General features: G+C 41.4%; 1 protein-coding gene across 20 annotated transcripts in view; it reads left to right on the top strand.

Annotated features, from left to right (window-relative positions):
* SVIL (supervillin) overlaps positions 1-20178 on the top strand; it is a 231753-nt gene that overhangs the window by 63161 nt on the left and 148414 nt on the right. The window contains exon 1 of one of the 20 annotated variants that reach the window (XM_055334468.1): positions 17329-17853. The exons of the other annotated variants lie outside the window; for them this stretch is intronic. The gene's annotated coding sequence lies outside the window, so the exon portion shown is untranslated. Of the gene's footprint in view, positions 1-17328; positions 17854-20178 lie in introns of those variants that run through there. 20 annotated transcript variants of the gene reach the window in all.

Below are 20178 nucleotides of genomic sequence, written 5' to 3'. Positions count from 1 at the left end.
ATACACTTTTAGTGAACAATCTGAAATGAACTTAACGAAAATATTTTCTCTTATAATAGAAGGAAAAAGAATAAAATACTTAGGAATAAATGTAATAAAAAAATAAAATAAAAATAAAATAAAGGAATAAATGTAATCGGAAAAGTATAAAATTTACACTCTTGAAACTACAAAATATTGTTGAAAAAAATTAAAAAAAATTTAAATAAATAGTAAAACATCCAATGTTCTTGGATCAAAAGACTTACTGTTGTTAAAATGACAGTATTCCCTAAATTGATCTGTAGATTCAGTGCAATCTTATCAAAACCTCAGATGGATTCCTTGCAGAAACGGACAGACTGACCCTAAAATTCATATAGAAATTTAAGAGATCCAGAATAGCCAAAACATCTTGAAAAAGCAGAATTAAAAGTCTTGTCCTTCCTGATTTCAAAACTTAATATAAAGCTACAATAATCAGGCTGCTGTGATGCTGACATAAGGATAAACATATAGATTTTTTGTGATAGGATTTATAGATCAGAAATAAACCCAAAAGGTTATGGTGACTGATTTTTGATCATTATGCCAGACAATTCTTTAGGGAACTAGTCTCATCAACAAATGGTCTGAGATAACTGAAAATCAACATGAAGAGAAATAAAGGTGGACCATTACCTCACACCATATACAAAAATTAATTCAAAGTGGATCAAAGGTCTAAAGGTAAGACCTAAAACTATAATATCCTTAGAAGACAACATAGGTATTAATATTCATGACCTTGGGTTAGGTAATGATTTTTTTTTTGGGGATACAACATCAAAAGCACAAGTGAAAAATTAAAAATAGTTAATTTGAACATCAACAAAATTAATCAAAAGATGCTATCAAGAGAATGAAAAGACAACCCACAAAATGGGAAAAATATTTGGAAATCGTATAATCTGATATAGGACTTATATGTAGCACATATAAAGAACTCTTATACCTCAGTAACGAAAAGATAACCTAATTCCAAAATAGGCAAAGATCTGAATAGACATTTCTCCAAAGAAGGTAGGCAAATGGCTAATAAGCACATGAGAAGGTTCTCAACCTCACTAGCCATTAATGAAATGCAAATCAAAACCACAATGTGGTATTATTTCATAGCTACTATGAAAGACAGTAACAAGTGTTGGTGAGGATATGGAGAAATTGGAACTCTTATACACTGTTGGTGTGAATGCAAAATCATTCCAAAGCAGCTGCTTTGGAAAACAGTCTGGCATTTCTTCGTACAGTTAAATAGAGTTGCCTTATGATCCAACATATTCACTCCTAGGTATGTACGAAGATAAGTGAAAACATGTCTATATAAAAATGCAAATATTCATGGCAGTATCATTCATAATTGCCAAAGAATGGAAAAAACCCAATGTCTGTCAACTGATGAGGAGATGAATACAATATTGTATACCCATGTGATGTTATTCAGCTGTTATAGGGAATGAAGTACTGATCCATGCTACAATATGGATGAATCTTGAAAATATGCTAAGTGAAAAAAGCCAGACACAAAGACCATAATGCATAACTCCACTTATATGAAATTTATAGAACAGACATACCTATAGAGACAGATTAACTGTTGCCTAGCACTGGAGAAAATTGAGAGTGACTGCTAATGGGTGCATAGTTTCTTTTGGGATGATGAAAATATCTAAAATTGATTTGATAATGATATAGAGGTCTATAAATATACTAAAACCATTAAGTCATATACTTTATGTTGGTGGATAGTGTGGTACATGAATTATATATCAATAAACCTGTTGTATATGTAAAAAGGGTTATGTCTTAGCGATGTAACCATCAGCACTTGGTGATAGATAATATGTAGGGAATAAGAACAAGAGAAAATTAAGAATAACTCCCAGATTCTGGCCCTGGCAACATCTGAAGGGAGTAAAAACTGGGAGAAGAGGTTTGGTTTGGTTTTGTTTGAATGAGGAGGGTCAACTTTGAGAATCAAGAGTTCTGTTCTGAATTATTTTAAGATTTGTGTGGAATCAGAAAAGACCCCAAACAGCCAGGGGAATTTTAAAAAAGAAAACCATATCTGGGGGCATCACAATGCCAGATTTCAGGTTGTACTACAAAGCTGTGTTCATCAAGACAGTGTGGTACTGGCACAAAAACAGACATATAGATCAATGGAACAGAACAGAGAACCCAGAAGTGGACCCTGAACTTTATGGTCAACTAATATACGATAAAGGAGGAAAGACGATCCACTGGAAAAAGAGACAGTCTCTTCAATAAATGGTGCTGGGAAAATTGGACATCCACATGCAGAAGAATGAAACTGGACCACTCTCTTGCACCATACACAAAGATAAACTCAAAATAGATGAAAGATCTAAATGTGAGACAAGATTCCATCAAAATCCCAGAGGAGAACTCAGGCAAACACCCTTTTTGAACTTGGCCACAGTAACCGGAGAAGGACAAACAGTGTATGTTCTCATTCATTTGGGGAATATGAATAATAGTGAAAGGGAATATAAGGGAAGGGAGAAGAAATGTGTGAGAAATATCAGAAAGGGGACAGAATATAAAGACTTCTAACTCTGGGAAATGAACTAGGGGTGGTGGAGGGGGAGGAGGGCGGGGGGTGGGGGGGAATGGGTGACGGGCACTGAGGGGACACTTGACGGGATGAGCACTGGGTGTTATTCTGTATGTTGGTAAATTGAACACCAATAAAAATTAATTTATAAACTAAAAAAAAAAAAGAGTTCTGTTCTGGACATACTAAGTTTGAGGGATCTGGTAAATATCCACCTAGAGATACTAGGTAGACAGTTGAATGTGAGTCTGGAACTCAGAGGAGCAATCCTGAATGCAGATAACATTTAGGTGATAGAATCCATAAGAAAGGATGAAAAATGTGTGTGCGTGCATGGAAATGAGCCTCAGAATGAAATGAGATTGAGGAGGAGAGCCACAAAGAAACCTGAGATAGGGGTCTGCCAGGGAGGAAGGAAAGTAGAGGAGCATGAGGACATGAAGGTCAGGTGAAAGAGGGCAGTGTTCACAGAGCTGGTGCTACTGAAAAAATCAGGAAGAGGAGGACCAAAGTGGAAATGCCAAGATGGATGCTGTTGATGACCTTGGCAAGAGTAGCTTAATCGTGGAGACTCCAGAATTGTGGATCGAGGAGGGAATGTGAACTGCTAGAGTTGAGAGAGGGAGGGCAACTGTTTTTAGAAGTTTTCCTGGAACCACACACTCTGGTGAAAATTCCTCTGGGATCCTTTCCTGCTCTGCTGAATCCCCAGAGTGCTGGTAGTGTTTGAAGGCCATTTCTTCCCTTGGAGACAGCAACTTCGGGGGTGAATGCTGCATTGAGGGAGTTGCCCACTTGTAGGTTGGGCTGGGGCAGGAGAGTGGTGCTAGGCTGAGTGGTACCAGAGAAGAGTGTCATTCTAGGCTTTGTTCTCTGGTGATTTTTATTTTTATTTTTATTTTTATTTTATTTTATTTTATTTTGGAGGAGGATTTTATTAGTAATGTGCTTTTTTGGAGTGTAGATCAAATTGTTTAAAAATCATTTGAAGACAGAGAGAAAAGACAGTCCATGCCTTCAGATGCAGTGAAGGTCCTTATAAAGCAGAGTCCTGGCTTTATATACATTGCTGCTCTGTATGTCTTCAGACATGGGTGGAACTCAGACCACCAAGACTATGTGAGGTGGAGAGAAAAGTGGTGACTTTCTCAAAAGGCCCCCATACAAATGCTTGGGGAAGTTGTGTTTCATAAACCTCAAAAGTTGAGGCGCCTGGGTGGCTCAGTCACGTAAGCATCTGCCTTCAGCTCAGGTCATGATCTCAGGGTTCTGGGATCAAACTCCGATCAGGCTCCCAGCTCAGTAGGGAGTCTGCTTCTCCCTCTCCCTCTGCTGCTCTCCCTGTTTGTGCTCTCTCTCTCTCTCTCTGTCAAATAAATAAATAAAATCTTAAAAAACAAAACAACAACAACAAAAAAAAACCTGGGATCCCTGGATGGCTCAGCGGTTTAGTGCCTGCCTTCAGCCCAGGGTGTGATCCTGGAAACCCAGGATGGAGTCCCGCATCAGGCTCCCTGCATGGAGCCTGCCTCTTCCTCTGCCTCTGTCTCTGCCTCCTCCCCTCCGTGTATGTGTGTCTCTCATGAATAAATAAATAAAATCTTTTAAAAAATTAAAAAAAAATAAACCTCAAAAGTGCTTTGACTGTACATCTTACCATCTGCATTAGCATGTTCTTCCTCCATGCTCCTTTACTTGTTAGACTGTAAAAGCAACTTTTTAAGATACATGTTCCTTCAACCAACAATTCAGTCTTTACTTTCTCTTCAGAAAATGAGCTGCTACTTAGTCTATAAAGCCCATTTGATGTTTTGAACAAACATGTTTTGAGCCACATGACTATAGGCTGTTCATTTCGAATGAGTCCAAGTGGTGCTGTTTTTTCTTTTACAAGATGTGTGTGTGTGTGTGTGTGTGTGTGTGCGCGCGCATGCATGCATGTGTGGTGTGTGTTTGTATTTGTGTATGCATGCTTTATTAAATCAAGGTTTTAACGTTATATCTGAGTCTTCTTAGTTCAAATTTCTGCCTTATGTGGAATATAAATGACCTATCAGAAAACTATATATTTGAAATCCAGTGTGTTCTAACTGGCTTGGCATATTAGAAAACATTGGCAGTTAGAAAACTTTTCAAGCCCTGGTTAAAGGCTCCTTGTAAGGATTACTTTTGTGTGTGGTTATTTACTTATCTTTAATATTTTATTATTTATTTGAAACACACAGGATGAGAGAGAGCATGAGGGAGAGGAACAGGGAGAGAGACCCAAACCGACTCCACAATGAGTGTGGAGTCTGATGCGGGGCTCGATTTCACAACCCTGAGATTGTGGCCTAAGTGGAAACCAAGAGTTGGCTGCTCAACTGACTTAACTACTCAGGCAGCCCTGTGTGTGGTTTTTTAAAGAAAATTTTATGTGGTCATAATTGTTTGGTTGTGTTTCACTTTATATGTAGGGGACATGCATTGGGCGATTTTGAAGGAAGAACATTTGAGTATTACTTTCATCCAAACATTCTTATTCTGAAGGAAACATCTTAATTTGTTCTAGAGCACAGGGTGTTTTTTTTTTTCCTTTATTATTATAAGAACACACTATAGTGGTGTGTCCTACTTGGTTAGAAGTAGATTGTCATCCATTGAGGAAATCACCAGCTTAAGAGAAACCACGACTTTACCTTTGTCCTTCCAGCTGCTCTCCAACCAGGTGTAGAGATTTTAATAACTTGCAGCAACTTCCAATCACGGGAGAATTAGAGTGGTTATCTGGGAGGAATCATTTGAACTTCAACCTATACTTTACCTATGGGGCCATGCTGACAGAAGCTTTTTTTTTTTTTCTTTAAGATTTATTTATTCATTTGAAAGAGAGAGCGAGAGAGAGAGAGAGAGAGAGAGAGAATGAGAGCGCATTTGCACACCCAGCAGGGAGGGGCAAAAGGAGAGGGAGAAAAAGTCTTACTCTGCTCAGCACGGAGCCTGACTCAGGGCTCCATCTCACGACCCTGAGATCACAACCTGAGCTGAAACCAAGAGTTGGACGCTCAACTGACTGTGCCACCAGGTGCCCCTAACAAGCACTTTGATGTCTTGATTTTTAAAAAAGCAAGAGAAAGTGCTAAGAGAGGGTTTAGTCTGCTCTATTGAAGACAGGCTTCAAGGGAAGTTTGCTTCAGGTGCTTACCAAGACTGGGGGCAGACAAGGTCAGTTTACAGTGTTTTCTAATTGTTTTTGGAGAATTGGACTGTATTAATAAAGCAGGTGCTATTGACCACATTTTAGATCATTTCACGGAGGAGCACAGATTCATTTTTTTTTTTTTCTGCTCAGGGTAGATCTGTGTACATTACGTTGTTTCTCAAAAACGTCTTATTTATCTTGGGATGCAGCCAGGCCCCTCATGTGGGTGGTGTGTGCTGTGTCACAGACCTCAGGCCCTAAAACTTGAATTTTGCTTTGTCAGATCAGATGAGTGTATGAAATAGCCTTTGGGAGACGCCAAGAGGCAAACATAAAAGTGATGTTTGTGAATTGATATAGACAGAGACTTTGGGCAGATTTCTTTGAGATGTGGGAATGTAGTTGACAGGAAGAGAGAAGACAGAAGAAGACAGGTAAGAGACTTCTGGATTTTCTGAAGTAACCTTATTTGGCAGCATTCATGGGCTGCTGAGGGCCTTATACTCTGGGGTGTGTTGGGGGAGCAATAATTTTTGGATGTTGATAATGTACTCAGCTTAGAGGATTGCATCTAAAAATGCCACTGGTTTGACTTTTTAAAGTAAAAATCCTAAAGGAATCTCTTTTTTGGTGATCTTTACTTAAACTCAGTGTAAGATGTAGGCCTTAGTTAAAATTTGCCACAGAATGGGAAACAGAAAGCATGGAAGAATGTAAATACACCTTTGTTCTTCTATTTCTTACCCACACACACATAGACACATGCTCACCCATATTTGCATGAAAAGTAAGCAGCAAATCTCTTGAAGGACAAACAGAAGGTACAATATGATTAAGTAAGAGGTTGAATATAAATTGGAATGAGTCCTAACGTTTTATTTCACTTTCATTTGGATCCTTTTACTAATTCTCTTTGCTGGGTTTAGGCTTTTCAAACATTCTTTGGCTCTGGAAGGGAGTTGTATAACCATAAAACTTGAGAATCCTGGCCCTAGAATAAATGTTCCTTTAAAACCCCAAGGACAGAAAATTGAACACAGCTGTGCAAAAGAAAAAAGCAACCACTCCAGTGATGGTTCAGGGCTGCGGGTGCCCTGACCAGCTTCCCCAGTACACTGGAGCTGTGGTTTCTTGATGGTGGATGGGGAGCTCCAATGTTCTTTTTTGCAAGTTTCAGGAAAAGACCAAGACTTTCCTTCAAAACTGGAGTTTCTCTGTTGCAGTCAGAAGAACATTCTGCTAAGTATTATTATCCATCTCCCTGCTTGTCCTATGTATATCCTGTTGTTGTCCCCTTGGGGACAGTTGGGGTTTCTAATTGTTTTTGAGATGCCATGATTCTGCGGGCCTTATGGTTCCTGCTTATGAATAAGCCCCAGAGCCTAAGCTGTTTACACCAGGGTTAGAACACACAAGGTTTTGGGGCCCTAGAGTCCTTCTCCTCTGCACTTCCCTGGACAAAAAGCTTTAAAGTATGGTCCTGAGAACATAGCATTGTCGTTCCTTGCTTCTTATCTGGGATGAAAACCACAATGTTGCCTCTCCGATATTTGCCTGGTGGGGTCCCCCTGTTTGGTTGGTAGCCCATGAAGAGCCATGGCCATGGAACCTAACCTCTGCGCAGCCTGGGATTAATCATTTTGCTGTCAGACCCTGTAATGATGATTCATACTTCTTCCTCTGCAAGATTAGATTACTGTAATTTTCTTATCCTGTACTGTTCACTAGGGATTTGAATTAATTCTTGTTGGTATAGAAAGCCGTATCATGTTTCGGGGGAGAAAGGACTGAACTTGCCTACTTGGCCATCACCAGAAAACATGCAGGGAGGGCCTGTTGTGAGCCTGATTCTGGAAGGTCATCCTGGCTGCAGGACTTAACCATGTCAGTTAGTTCACCATAAAGGCCTGCAAACAGGGCTGTGGCATGCACTTGGCCAGGTGCAGTGGATTTGCATACATGACGCGATGCCTCAAAGATCAGAACACACAGAGAGTTTTGCAAGGAGTCCTCTCCTGAAATCAGGCACTGCCTAATGAGGAAAATCTTGCCCAGATAAATATTTGGGGAGGAGATAACTAATTCAGGTTTGTGGAATGGTCTACCCAGAGCCAGCAGGGATCATGATCAGACTGGGGAGAGTAGAGGGGTAAAGTAACCTTTGGAAAAAACTGTTTTGGCACTCTCCTGTAAAGTGTGCATTATTCTGTTCCTTCAACAAATACTTATTGAGCACTTACTGTATCCGAGGCACGACTGCAGGCACTGGGGATTAGCAACAGTCTACAAAACAGAAAAATCTCAAACTTGATGGAGCTTATGTTCTTGTGGCTCTGGTGGGTGGGGGGTGGGGTGGGAACATGGGCCGGAGAAAGACATAGCACCTGGCACAACTTAACAAGTGAAATCATTCAGAGATGCGTTTGCATGTACATTCTCTCTCTCCCCTCTGTTGAGCCTGTGCCTCTGTCCCACTAATGAGGTTGCAGCCATCTGTAGTGGAGCCTCTGAAGGGAGTTCTTCATGCATGCCAGCATGTGGTCCGCTGTGGTGTGATGAGGCCGGCTGGTGACTGCAGGGGCTGCAGGTGGATTGTCTGCTACAGCCCGAGCCTCTGTTAGAGGGGAGCTGCCTTGTGATCAAGAACTCTTACCTTTGTTTCCAGCCTTACAGTGGAGGGACTCTGACTCCAGAATGCCTCTTACTGATAGACATTCGCTCTCCCTGGATCCCTTTCCTTTCTTTGTTCCCTCCTTTCTTCTTCTTCTTCTTCTTCTTCTTCTTTTTTAATCCTCTCTATTCTCCTTTGGTTACTCTGAGATGGTGCTTTCCTGCAGAATCATAGAATCTGTTTTCCTGGAACTGGATGGGGTCCTAGGAGTCTTAGTTGAAACCAGCAATTTTTGGTCTCTGGACTGGAAGCAAGCATTCACCTGATGCAGTGACATGAGAAATAGAAGAAGATGAAGTAAATGCCTCATGAGGCTAAACTTCACTATTTGATTCCTATATCTTTCTATCATATTCCCTTGAACTTTTCAGTTTCTAGTATCTTCCACTTACCCTAGAAATTACTCATTGTCCTGAACTCAGCCCCCACTCCTCATCATGCTGCTCCCCACAGTTGACTCTGGTTTTCAGCTGGTGCCCCCCTCAATTTTATAGCACATGCCCCCAAAATAAGAATCAGTGCCTAAGCCTGAGGGTAGAAAGTCACTGCTTGTACTGCCAGGGAGTTGTGTTTCAGGATCCCCAGTTAGAGCCACAGATACATTTTAAGCTACAACATGCAGCGGTTCAATTTTATAGAATTATTGGTACTGTGGTTCCACTTTATTACAGGTTTATCAGGCGTTTGTGGGTTGGCCAAGTGTGTAGCCATCACTTATAATTGTTTCTGGAGGAAAATGAGACAGAACTTTTACAATGTGAACCTTATTGAGCTTGAGATGCATGTACTGTGCTTCTAGTCAAGGGTATATATGGTTTCATGGCTTGTGGAGGCTGGAGATTGTGGCTTCAGAGAAAGCTGCCCAGGTGTTCTCCATCCCCAGTGGGTCTCTGGGGCCTTGGTGTTCTCCTTTGTGACACAGTGTGGATGTTTGAATTTTCAAAGTGCTCCTTGAGGAGAATCATAGGTACTTGGTGTTTTTCATTCAGGAGTAAGAACTGCCTATTTCCCCTTGGTATTTGGCATCAGCAGAGAAAACCACTTATGGCGGTCAGCTTTGTGATGCCCACAATGACATGAAAAAGAAAAGGCCTTACGCATCTTCTCTGGTATAGGAAGTCCTTACTGTATCAGCTGTACCACTTCATGTTTCCACCTGAGAAGTAACCCCCTATGGTTCTGCCATGGGATGAATGGGCAGAGATCCCATATATTTAGATATATGTTGGCCTAAATGGAGCATGTCACAATTTGTATATCTCTGAATACTCTTAGGGACTCTGAGCCTGGTGTCCAGGAATGTGATGTTGGTCCCTCCATTGTGATAGGCTGTGTCTCTGGTGCCAGGACTCATAAGACACGGTCCAGGCTCCCCCACCCCGGCAAACTCACATTTCATTTCAACCATGAGGCCAGCAGCTCTGTGCATGCTGAGCACGGCTCCACGCCCTTTGCTCTTGAAGCAGCAGCCTGGGAGAGAAGAGTTGGCTTGGTCATCTGTTGTTCAAGCCAGTGACCTACATACGACCTTGGAACTTGAAAGATTGTCATCCAAAGCCAGTGAAGCTCTCCATAAGCTTTGAGAGACACACACTCTGTCATTATTGATTTAGATCATCTGGAAGGGGGAGATATGGCGGTTGAAAGACAAATGTTAACCAAAAAAAAATCATTCCCCCTTTTAAAAAAATCTACTCCAAAACAAAATTATTCATATGTGGTGCAGAAGGCTACAATCTTAGACTCCTACCAGTGTATCAGTGTAGATGTTAGGAAACTAAGGCATGGTCCTGTCTTTACTCAGTGATGTCAAAATTCTAAGCTTATTGCAAAAATGGGCACCTCCTCCCAAAAAAACAAAAAACAAAAAGAAACCCCCAATGAAACAGTTCCAGGGATCCCTGGGTGGCGCAGCGGTTTGGCGCCTGCCTTTGGCCCAGGGCGCGATCCTGGAGACCCGGGATCGAATCCCACATCGGGCTCCCGGTGCATGGAGCCTGCTTCTCCCTCTGCCTGTGTCTCTGCCTCTCTCTCTCTCTCTGTGTGTGACTATCATAAATAAATTAAAAAAAAAAAATTAAAAAAAAAAAAAAAAAGAAACAGTTCCAGGTCTGGTTCTGTTAGATCAGAAATTAGGACAGAATATGAATTTAGTTGCCTAGTCTTTTCATGCCCTGGAAATAAGCAGCTTGAAAAAATATCCCTCATGATCGTTTAAGTTCATTGCCATTTAGAAATCAGACCCTTTCAGCAGGCAGGCGTAGTGCAATGGAGAGCTTTGTTAACCTTGCTCCCCTGCACAGACAGTTCTGCTAGTGCCCCGATATCATCCTTACTTCAGAAGTAGGTGCTTCGTGGAAGGACGAATGGCAAAGGAGGTGCTTGTGCTCACTCTGTTTATTTGCTGTCTGTAAACTGAGAAGCCAACTTGTTCTTCTTGTCTCTTTCCAACTTTGGAGGGACATTAGGCATTGATTAGTCAAACCTGATTTAAAAAGGAGAATGTTGTCACTGCATTTAAATGAGAAAAAAAATATATAACTATAGCTATTATGATTGTGGTTCTCAGTCTTTATGTCACAAATATTTATTCCATTTACTAAGTGGCAGACATAATAGGTTCCAGCAATATAGAGATGAGACGGAGTCCCTGCCTTCTGGATGCTAAGAGTCTAAGGTTGGAAATAATAGACCATGTCAGGGAGGGGATACAGGAGAAAGGAAGTCAGCTGAATCTTGAAGGATGCTGAGGAGTCTTCTAAATGAGAAGGAAGAAAAGGCATTCTTAGCAGAGGGAATAGCTTGGACCCAGCAATGATGGCTATTGTGGCTTTTCATAGTCACCTACTCAGGGGAGGTGTGGGGGGACATATGGCTCATGAGGTAGGAAGGCGCCAGGTCACAGAAGCTAGGGACTTTGGAATTTACACAACAGGCCAGCCAATCTTGACCTTCTGTTTTCCTCCAGCACATGTATGCTAGAATATATCCATATGTGTCACAAACCTCCTGGGGTATATCCAGATATGATGTTTGTAATGAGCAAGGCATTAAAATACCCTGTAATCATCACGCAACTATTAGCAGCGTATTCATAAAAGTACATCATCGTAGATCTTGGTCTATATGAGATAATCTCTGGCTTAAGTGCAGTTTCCAAAGCATTTATATATGACTTGATTCCTTTTTCCTCCTACTAATGAATACCGACATGAAAGAGGATGAAAGCGACACATTTGCAAGGACATTTTCACATTTATTCCTCAAGAACATTTAATTCAAGAATTTGTTGCACAAGCTTCCATCAGTCAGACATCACCGGTTGCCCAGGAGAATGGCTGCTGGAACCAGTGAGGTTTTGGCTGGGTGAGATGTGGCCAGGCTGGGGCTGGTTCAAAGGTTCTGTGAGCAGGAGAGAGGATGGGTTTGGGGAGGGGTCAGTGGGGGAGGAAAGAAGAGTTTGGAGGCTCTTGGAGCAGTCCTGCCAAGAGGCAGTGAGAGCACCAGCAGGGGAGTGGCCACAGAGAAGGAAACTGAGGTTAGGAGGAGCTGGTGTGCACCTGTCCACCAGGGAAACAGAAGCAAATGTCATGATGGGTGAGGACTAGTGCAGGATTATTTGTCTTGGGCTTCTTGTTCCTGTGAGCTAGCCTAGTATTCTGATCTTGGGGGCACCCCCCACATCCTGAATTCTGCTGCAGGCGCAATGGGAACTGGGCAGGAGAAGACTCCAGCATCAGCCTCCTGGGCAACACGTGGATGGTTGTGGGGCAGGGAAGAAGAGGGGCAGTGAAGCAATGGAGGAGAGACTGATCGGCAAGGCATGAGAGGGACCGGACTGAAAAGTCAAAGACATTCCTACACAAAAGAGGATGTTCCGTGACAGTGGAAGTGGGCAGAAAATGTCTGGCAACAGAGAGGTCAAGTCCAGATGAGGCACTGGGAGGGTCCCTTGGTGGGGAAACAGTCCCTGGAGAGTGGAAGGAGCTAGAATCCAGCTGCAAAACAGAGAGCAGTGGGGCTGCAGGAATGGAGATTTTGGTTGTGGAAGAAGAGGAAAAAGAAGGGCAAGCCCTCAAAGGGGAAGGGGACACTGAGGGAGCTTTGGGGGTGGGAGACAGAGAAGCCATAGCATGTTCTTGAGCTAGTGCTATGCTCCTTCAATGAATTGAAAAGAATTTTCACCTCACTTCATCTGCACATTCCACGGCATGCCCCAGAGCTAGCCTTTCCTATAATAAAGTCCAGTGCAAGTTAGTTTGGCCCTTAGGAGGCACGGTTCCTGATATTTGCATCTGGGTGTGATGTTACAGAGTCTGAGACGATGAAGGGCAGGGAACATTCTCCATCTGCCAACTCTATCACTTGTGTGTTGTCTTTTTATTTTTAAGAATGAAACCTTCAGGGGATCCCTGGGTGGCTCAGCGGTTTAGCGCCTGCCTTTGGCCCAGGGCATGATCCTGGGGTCCCGGGATCAAGTCCCATGTCGGGCTCCCGGCATGGAGTCTGCGTCTCCCTCTGCCTGTGTCTCTGCCTCTGTGTGTGTGTGTGTGTGTGTGTGTGTGTGTGTGTGTGTGTGTATCATGAATAAATAAATAAATAAATCTTTAAAAAAAAAAAGAAAGAATGAAACCTTCAAGACTGTAGAACCCTGGAGTTTTAAAATGTGTCTCCTACGATACTTATAGTAGCATTAAATTTTGAGATGACTCAGTCTTCTCCTTTTCCAAAGAGTTGTTTTCTTGCTAATTCTTGAGTGTCTATATACACTTGAAAATTAATCATCTTGGGCAGTGGCTTGAACTTCTGAAAATTATGTGGAAGTATCCTGTTTTATTGTTGGAGAGGCCCAAGGTATTAGAGATTCTCTAAGTATTCATACAACCTGCCAAATAAGCTTATTTAATTGAAAAGTAATGCTTTCCTTTATTTCTGTATCAAATATCTTACTTTGGATCAATGACTTCCATTCTTGTACAGGAAAAGAAACCTTTCCAATTTGTATTTTCTTCTCTCTCTTTTAAAAAGATTTTATTTATCTATTTGACAGCACACAAGCAGGAGAAGGGGCAGAGGGAGAGGGAGAAGCAGGCTCCCCACTGAGAAGGGAGCCTGATGTGGGGCTCAATCCCAGGGTCCTGGGATCATGACCTGAGCTGAAGGCAGATGCTCAACTCACTGAGCCACCCAGATACCCTTCTTCTCTCTCTTTTTAAGTTTTATTTATTTATTTAAGAGAGAGAGAGAGAGAGAGAGAGAGAGAGAGAGTGCCTGGGGAAGAGCAGAGTGAGAGGGAGAGAAAGAATCCTCAAGTGGACTCCCTGATGAACATGGAGACTGCCATGGGGCTTGATCCTAGGACCCTGAGATAATGACCTGAGCTGAAACGAAGAGTTGGAGGCTCAACCAACTGTGCCACCCAAGTGCCCCACCAGTTTGAATTTCTTAAGATGGCACTGATAATAGGCAAACCCATATAGATTTATTTAAATTGCAATTATAATAAGTAGTTCAGTTACATAAACAGGATGCATTTGGAAGTTTTATTTGAAGTAGATTTAAAAAATAATGTTCAAAAAATATTAAAAGTGTTAATTCAGCTTTTAAATTTGGGATAATTACAGATTCAAATGCAGTTTTAAGAAATAATACAGAGGGGCACCTGGATGGCACAGTCAGTTAAGCATCCGACTCTTGGTTTCGACTCAGGTTAAGACCTCAAGGTCATGGGATCGAATCCTGCATCAGGCTCCGTGCATGGAGTCTGCTTGGGATTCTTGCTCCCTCTCCCACTACTGCTCCCCACCCCCCTTCATGTAGCGCTCTCTCTCTTTCTCTCTAAAATAAATAAATCTTTAAAAAAGGGAGAGAGAGAGAAAGAAATAATACAGAAAGATCCTATATGCCTTTTATACAGTGTTCCCTAACAGTTACATCTTGTGAAACTATGAAACAAGATCACGACCAGGAATTGGCATTGATAGTCCATAGAACAGTGGAAGTGTCCATAACAAGGCTCCCTTTTATAGCCACTTCCCCACTGCCTCATCTCTAATATCCGATAACCACTAACCTGTTCTCCATTTCTACAGTGTTATCATTTGGGGAGTTTATATAAATGGAATCCTACAGCTTATAACCTTTTGGATTGGCTTTCTTTTATTTAGCATAATTTACTAGATATTCATCCAGGCTGTTGCATGTGTCAGTAGTTTGTTCCTGTTTTTTTTTTTTTTTATAGTTTTATATTTTACGTTTAACTTTGTGATCCATTTTAGTTAATTTTTGTATGAGGTGTGAAGATTAGGTTGAGGCTCACTTTTTCTTCTTTTTTTCCTTCCTTCCTTCCTTCCTTCCTTCCTTCCTTCCTTCCTTCCTTCCTTCCTTCCTTCCTTCCTTCCTTTTTGCTAGTGGGTATCCAGTTGTTCCAACATTACTGTGGAAAAGGTAACTTTTCTCAAATATCTGTTGGCTATATTTTGTGGGTCTATTTCTGGGCTGTCTATTCCATTCTGTAGCCATATGGTACAACTTAATATGGAATAGATTGATTACTTTCACTTTATTCTTTTTGAAGATTGTTAACTGTTCTAAGCTCTATGCTTCTGTTTATGCATTTTAGAATAAGTTTGTATCAATCAAAAATCTTTGCTGGGATGCTGATAGGAATTGTATTAAGGATGTACATTGGGGGAGAATTGACATATTTATTGTGTTGACCCATGAACACAGTATATGTCCATTTATTTATAAGTGTTGGTCTTTTTTTATCAGCATTTTGTAATTTTTAGCATATAGCTCCTGTGTATGTTTAGTTAAGCTTATATCTAAACAGTTTATTTTCTTTGGAATGATTGTAAGTGTGCTGTTTCTCAGTTTGGTTTCCACATGTTTATTGTAGTTATAAAATAGGTGTTATATGATGTCATCTCTCTTAGAAGCAGTATCATAAATAGATGTAGTTGTTTGATTAGCACACAAAAAGTCAGATTAAAGTGCCTAAGAAAGCTGGACTTAATGGGCAATTGCTAGAAAGAATGGTAGACTACCACATTGCTTTTAATACTAGTATTAAATAGTAGCTAGTATGAAATAGCTTATCAACTATCTTGGAAATATCTTAATATAAGTGTAGTTCTTATTTTAGCTCATAATATGATTTTCCATTTTCTTTATGGATATATTTATGAAATCTGTCATGCACATCAGATCTATTGCTGTCACTTTTTGGAAAAAAGTGCATGTAATGGGGGTCTCCTGAGTTCAGATAGCAAAAATATTTAGGAACATGTTTAAACAGATTGCACAGGTAAAATTAACTGCGGTTTGAACAAAGACAAAAAGGGTGAATAAAACATAGAAGAGGAAACTGGGAGGAATTACTCTGTTAGACTCCACTGCATTCATCTAGATTGGTTTGGTTGCTACAGGGGAACAGGGAGCCATGATTTAAGAAGTGTCCAAAAGTTAGATGTTTTGTGGGAGTGAATCTTTCATAGGGAAAAAAAAAAAAAAAAAACTGCATGGTTGTGGTAACAGTGATTCATTGTCTCCTCCTATCTTAAAAGTCCCAGATAGTCAACTATTTTACATGTGTTTTTTAATTTTAACCCTGCTTTCCTCCACGAGGAGTTTAAAGCAGCTTTCTATGAAGGTAAAAACAAGATGAAATAGAATTTTAAGTGGGTAAAAAGAGAAATTGGTCAAAGGGAAAAGATGAGGACCGTGACCATGACCGGGATTTGGAAGCAGGAGTCAAGCTGTGAGGTTTTGTGTGTTGGCTTGAAGTGGGTAAACAATTAGGCTTGGACTAATTATTTTTAACCCTTGCACAAATAGTCCTGAGGCTGGTGTTTAATTATTACTCTGTCTGGTGCTTTTCTGCCATCTTTTCTTCGGCCACAGGACTGCTCAGGGGGAGGCATTGTCCTGCAGGGTTAATTAATAACAGGAACTCACATCCTGCTCTGGGAGCCTCCGCTGTCTGCTGTCTGATGCAGCTGGTGGTCTAAGAGCCCACACCCAGAGGCACACCACCGGGGCCTGGCGGCCGGCAGCTTCTGCTCCAGCCCAAGAGTTCTGGTTTTGGGATGTGTTTTGAAGTTAGGGTGAACAATTAAGACTGTTATTTTGGGGAACAGCAAGGACATCTATAATTGTAAGTATTTTCATAAGCAGGGTGGTAATACTTAGTTTTAATATCTAAAAAAATGTAAATAGCCTTTAAGAAGTGATCGCATGAGGTCGTTCACATTTTCTCAGTAGTTAAGCTTCCTTCGGTCTTTAAGTGAGGTGAGTGACCGGAGATCCTTCTGAAGGATCCTTCTTGCTAGTTGGGAGCATTGCCGCTGATCTTAAGACAAAACCTTTGTGTGTTTTAGAGAAAGTAGTTCCGGCACCGTTCTTTCTTCTGATGTCTCCTTTTTCTACAGTTAATGGAAGTAGGAAGAAGTCTACAGCTGGCCACACAATTTGTAAACCTGTAAACAGACCTGTCCGTGCCTTCATAATGTGCTGTTTAACGTATATACCGTGCGTGTCACCTACTTTCCGGCATTCGGTATCTGAGCTTTATCAGCGCTGATGTGTTCTTTCGGAATGCAAACACTAGAATCTAAGAAATATTTGCCCACTCAATTTTCTATTGTTGCAGCCTGTGGAGTAGACTGCTGTTGCATTTTTAATTTCTCTATAAAACAAGCTGAGAGACAATGCGAATGATCTAATTGCATTTGAAGGAGCTGCTGGCCAGGCTTGTTGCAACAGCTGATGGGCTCCTCTGAGTTTCAAGAGCTATTTATGGTAGATTAGCTGGGATCAGGGCTCTCTAGTTCAGGCCATAAAAGGCCGGTCCCATGTGGAGTTGCCCCACTGCTCCTGACGGCGCGCTCGGAGGCTGCAGCGTCCTCAGGTTTCACGTGGATTTACCCAGTAATGGATGGCCACACCAAGGCCAGATCGGGGAAGTTCAGCGTCAAGGACACCAGGGCCCTGAAAACTTCAAAAAGAAGAGTCTTTTTAATATTTTGGCGATCTTTTTTTCCAAGAAACTTTTGGGATGTAGCCTTCACCTATTTACTTGCATTTGGCATCCAAACGCCTTTTGGAAAGCACCGATCTAAATTTATCCTGTTCTGAATCATCACTTCTGATAGACGCCATCGCCTGGTTTGCGCTGTGATATTTGATTTTGTACAGTGTTCCTTGGGCTAACTTTTGATATTTTGCTTTTTGTTTAGAATTTGAAAGTCGTGTTTATTGAAAGGAGACTCAAAGCAATTACTTGAGGACATCCAAAGCCGTGTTTTGTTTATTTTTTAATTAGAAAAATCAGGAATTACAGTGTGATTCCCCCCGACCCCACCCCTTTAACTTAGAGGAACAGCGGTTAAACAGAAATTTGAAGTAAGTGAAAAATCTTCCTATAAATCTAAATGCAGTTGTATGTTAAGTACCATCTGTCTAAGCATGCTTCCTGAGGTTTGTGGACTACAAGCACTGGAATGTTCCTGCCAGTATGTGCTAGTTATTGCTGTTGCTCTTCTGAGTACCCTTGGGCATGTTTTTTGGTTTTGGAATGATGGGATTTTTTTTTCTTAAAAATCAAAGAACTTTCCGGTACAGAGAAGTTTGTACAACAATTTACTTAATATTATTTAGTAAGTACATTCTGTCTAAATGTGAATACTCGAAGCCTTGGAATTAAAAGCATATTCACAATACAGAGTACTTCAATAATTTTATCACAAGTATGGGAGTGAGATTCAGAAGTCATGTTTTATTTTATTTCATTCTTGTTACTAATACACGTGAAAATGTTAATTGCCAGTGATCCTTTTATATTATCTTTGTTTTGAGGCATTTTTACCTTGGTACTCTGATTCTTCCAGCTTGGTTTATAAAACCTCTATTGTTCCTAAATTAAAAAAAAAGAAAAAAGAAAAGAAAAACCTCAAGCTTCAGTTCCTAGAGTTTTGAACTCTATTTCATTTTTAAATTCTCCAAGAAAAAAAAAATGCCATCTTTAGCCATTTTAAGTCCTAGAGATAGCTGTGTTCTCTATATTTTCACTTAGCAGTTTGCTTTTACTAAAGAATAGCAAAGAGCTATAGAAGATTGATGGCTTGTTTGACCTATTACTCCTTTAAAAAATATTTTTTTATACTATATCAGATGGACCAGTAGGAACAGTAATTATTTTTATCAGGTAGAAAAACAGAATATTTATAGAAATGAGTTTCATCGGTGATACTGCTGTGGCTCTCAAACCGAATGTATCACAAGTTTAGTGGGCATTTGGAAATGCTTGGGGTGATAACTGTGGCTGGCATTTGGGGTAATGTGAAGAATTATAAATACTCTGACCATCTCACAGGGTGAAGCATGGCTCTGGCCAAAATGTTGGTGATATTTCCTGCTGACAAAAGCGGCAAGGTATAAATGCTGCCCCCCATTCCAGGGAGAACCAACAACAGGCTGCATATACAGGCTGCCTCTTCTCACCAAGCTAGGGAAACCCTTGAGGCACCAAACAGTTGAGTGTCCTGCCAGGAGTGGATCATCCATGCTGCTGCCCTGGGAGGGGAGAGGAGGTGATACAGATGAGCAGAGACACTGCTCATCATGCTTCCTTCTGTTGCGAGTGGGACAATGCTTGTTAGCCTTCAAGGAAATGCCTTTTTGAAATCAACTAACTGGTGCCAGGAGCATAAATTTCAGAGTAAAATTTGGTTAAAGCACTTAGCTTTTACGTCACTTTCATTTAACAAACCAACCCAGGTATCTTTGCTTGTACTTTTGAGACCTGCTCTTTCTTGGTAACCACGCCTCTGGAACATTGTGAATTTCAGTTTGGAAGGAACACCTTTTAACACGGAGTCACTAACTTATCAGTGAGATTTGAATCCAAAGGAAAGGGCCATCGGCCTTCACAGGGATGTCCCCAGAGTGGCTGCTCAAGGTTCACAGACTGTGTAGAGGCTGTGGAGGGGAATTCTTACTGTTGGACACAAAGGAAATCCTGTCCTCCCTATAGTGCTGCCTGGGCTCTTAGGACATGCGTTACAGTTATACTCACAATGACCTCCCTGTGACCGGGAGAATTCCTGGTCTGGAGCTTTCCTATAGTTCTGGGCTTTATTATTTTGTACCTCTGAACCAGAAGCCATGCTGTCACCCTTGACTCCTCTCCCTATAGGTCACCAAGGCCCCCACATCTGACTCTGAAATGATGTTCCTGCCCTCCACCTCCTCCCAAGCCTGCTTGTCTTTTGCCTGGTTAAGTGCATTGCCCTTAATTTGTCATTTTGCCCCCAGGTTCCCTGCCGTCCAGTCCATCCTCAAAATGACTAACCCTATAACAAGATTTGATCTTGTCACTCCTCAAAAGTTGAACCTTTCATGGTTTCCCACTAATGAAAGCAAGAGCCTGACTCCTTAGCCTCCCCGTCAGGTTCTTTTATGCCACTGTCTTACTGGCATCCCTACCAGAAATGTTCTGTCTTCCTTTGCATCCCAGGGAAGTGGTATCAAATGAGATCTTTCCAGAAGCTTCTACTGATCGGCCTCTGGGCTCCAGGCCTTGACTCCAAGCCTATAGTGCAGGTTCCTGGCACTGTGTCCTGGTGCCTCCTTCCTTTGTAGGGGGTTACCCAACAAGGCACCTGGGTTCTAGCCCTCTTGCCACCCAGGATCTAGCCCAGCAGGTGAATTAATCGAATTGAATGCATT

The sequence above is a fragment of the Nyctereutes procyonoides genome, unplaced genomic scaffold, assembly GCF_905146905.1.
Source record: "Nyctereutes procyonoides isolate TBG_1078 unplaced genomic scaffold, NYPRO_anot_genome, whole genome shotgun sequence".
In the NCBI taxonomy this organism is placed as follows: Eukaryota; Metazoa; Chordata; class Mammalia; order Carnivora; family Canidae; genus Nyctereutes; species Nyctereutes procyonoides.
The sequence above is the reverse complement of the archived record's forward strand: the minus strand, read 5'-3'. Positions and strand labels throughout refer to the sequence as shown.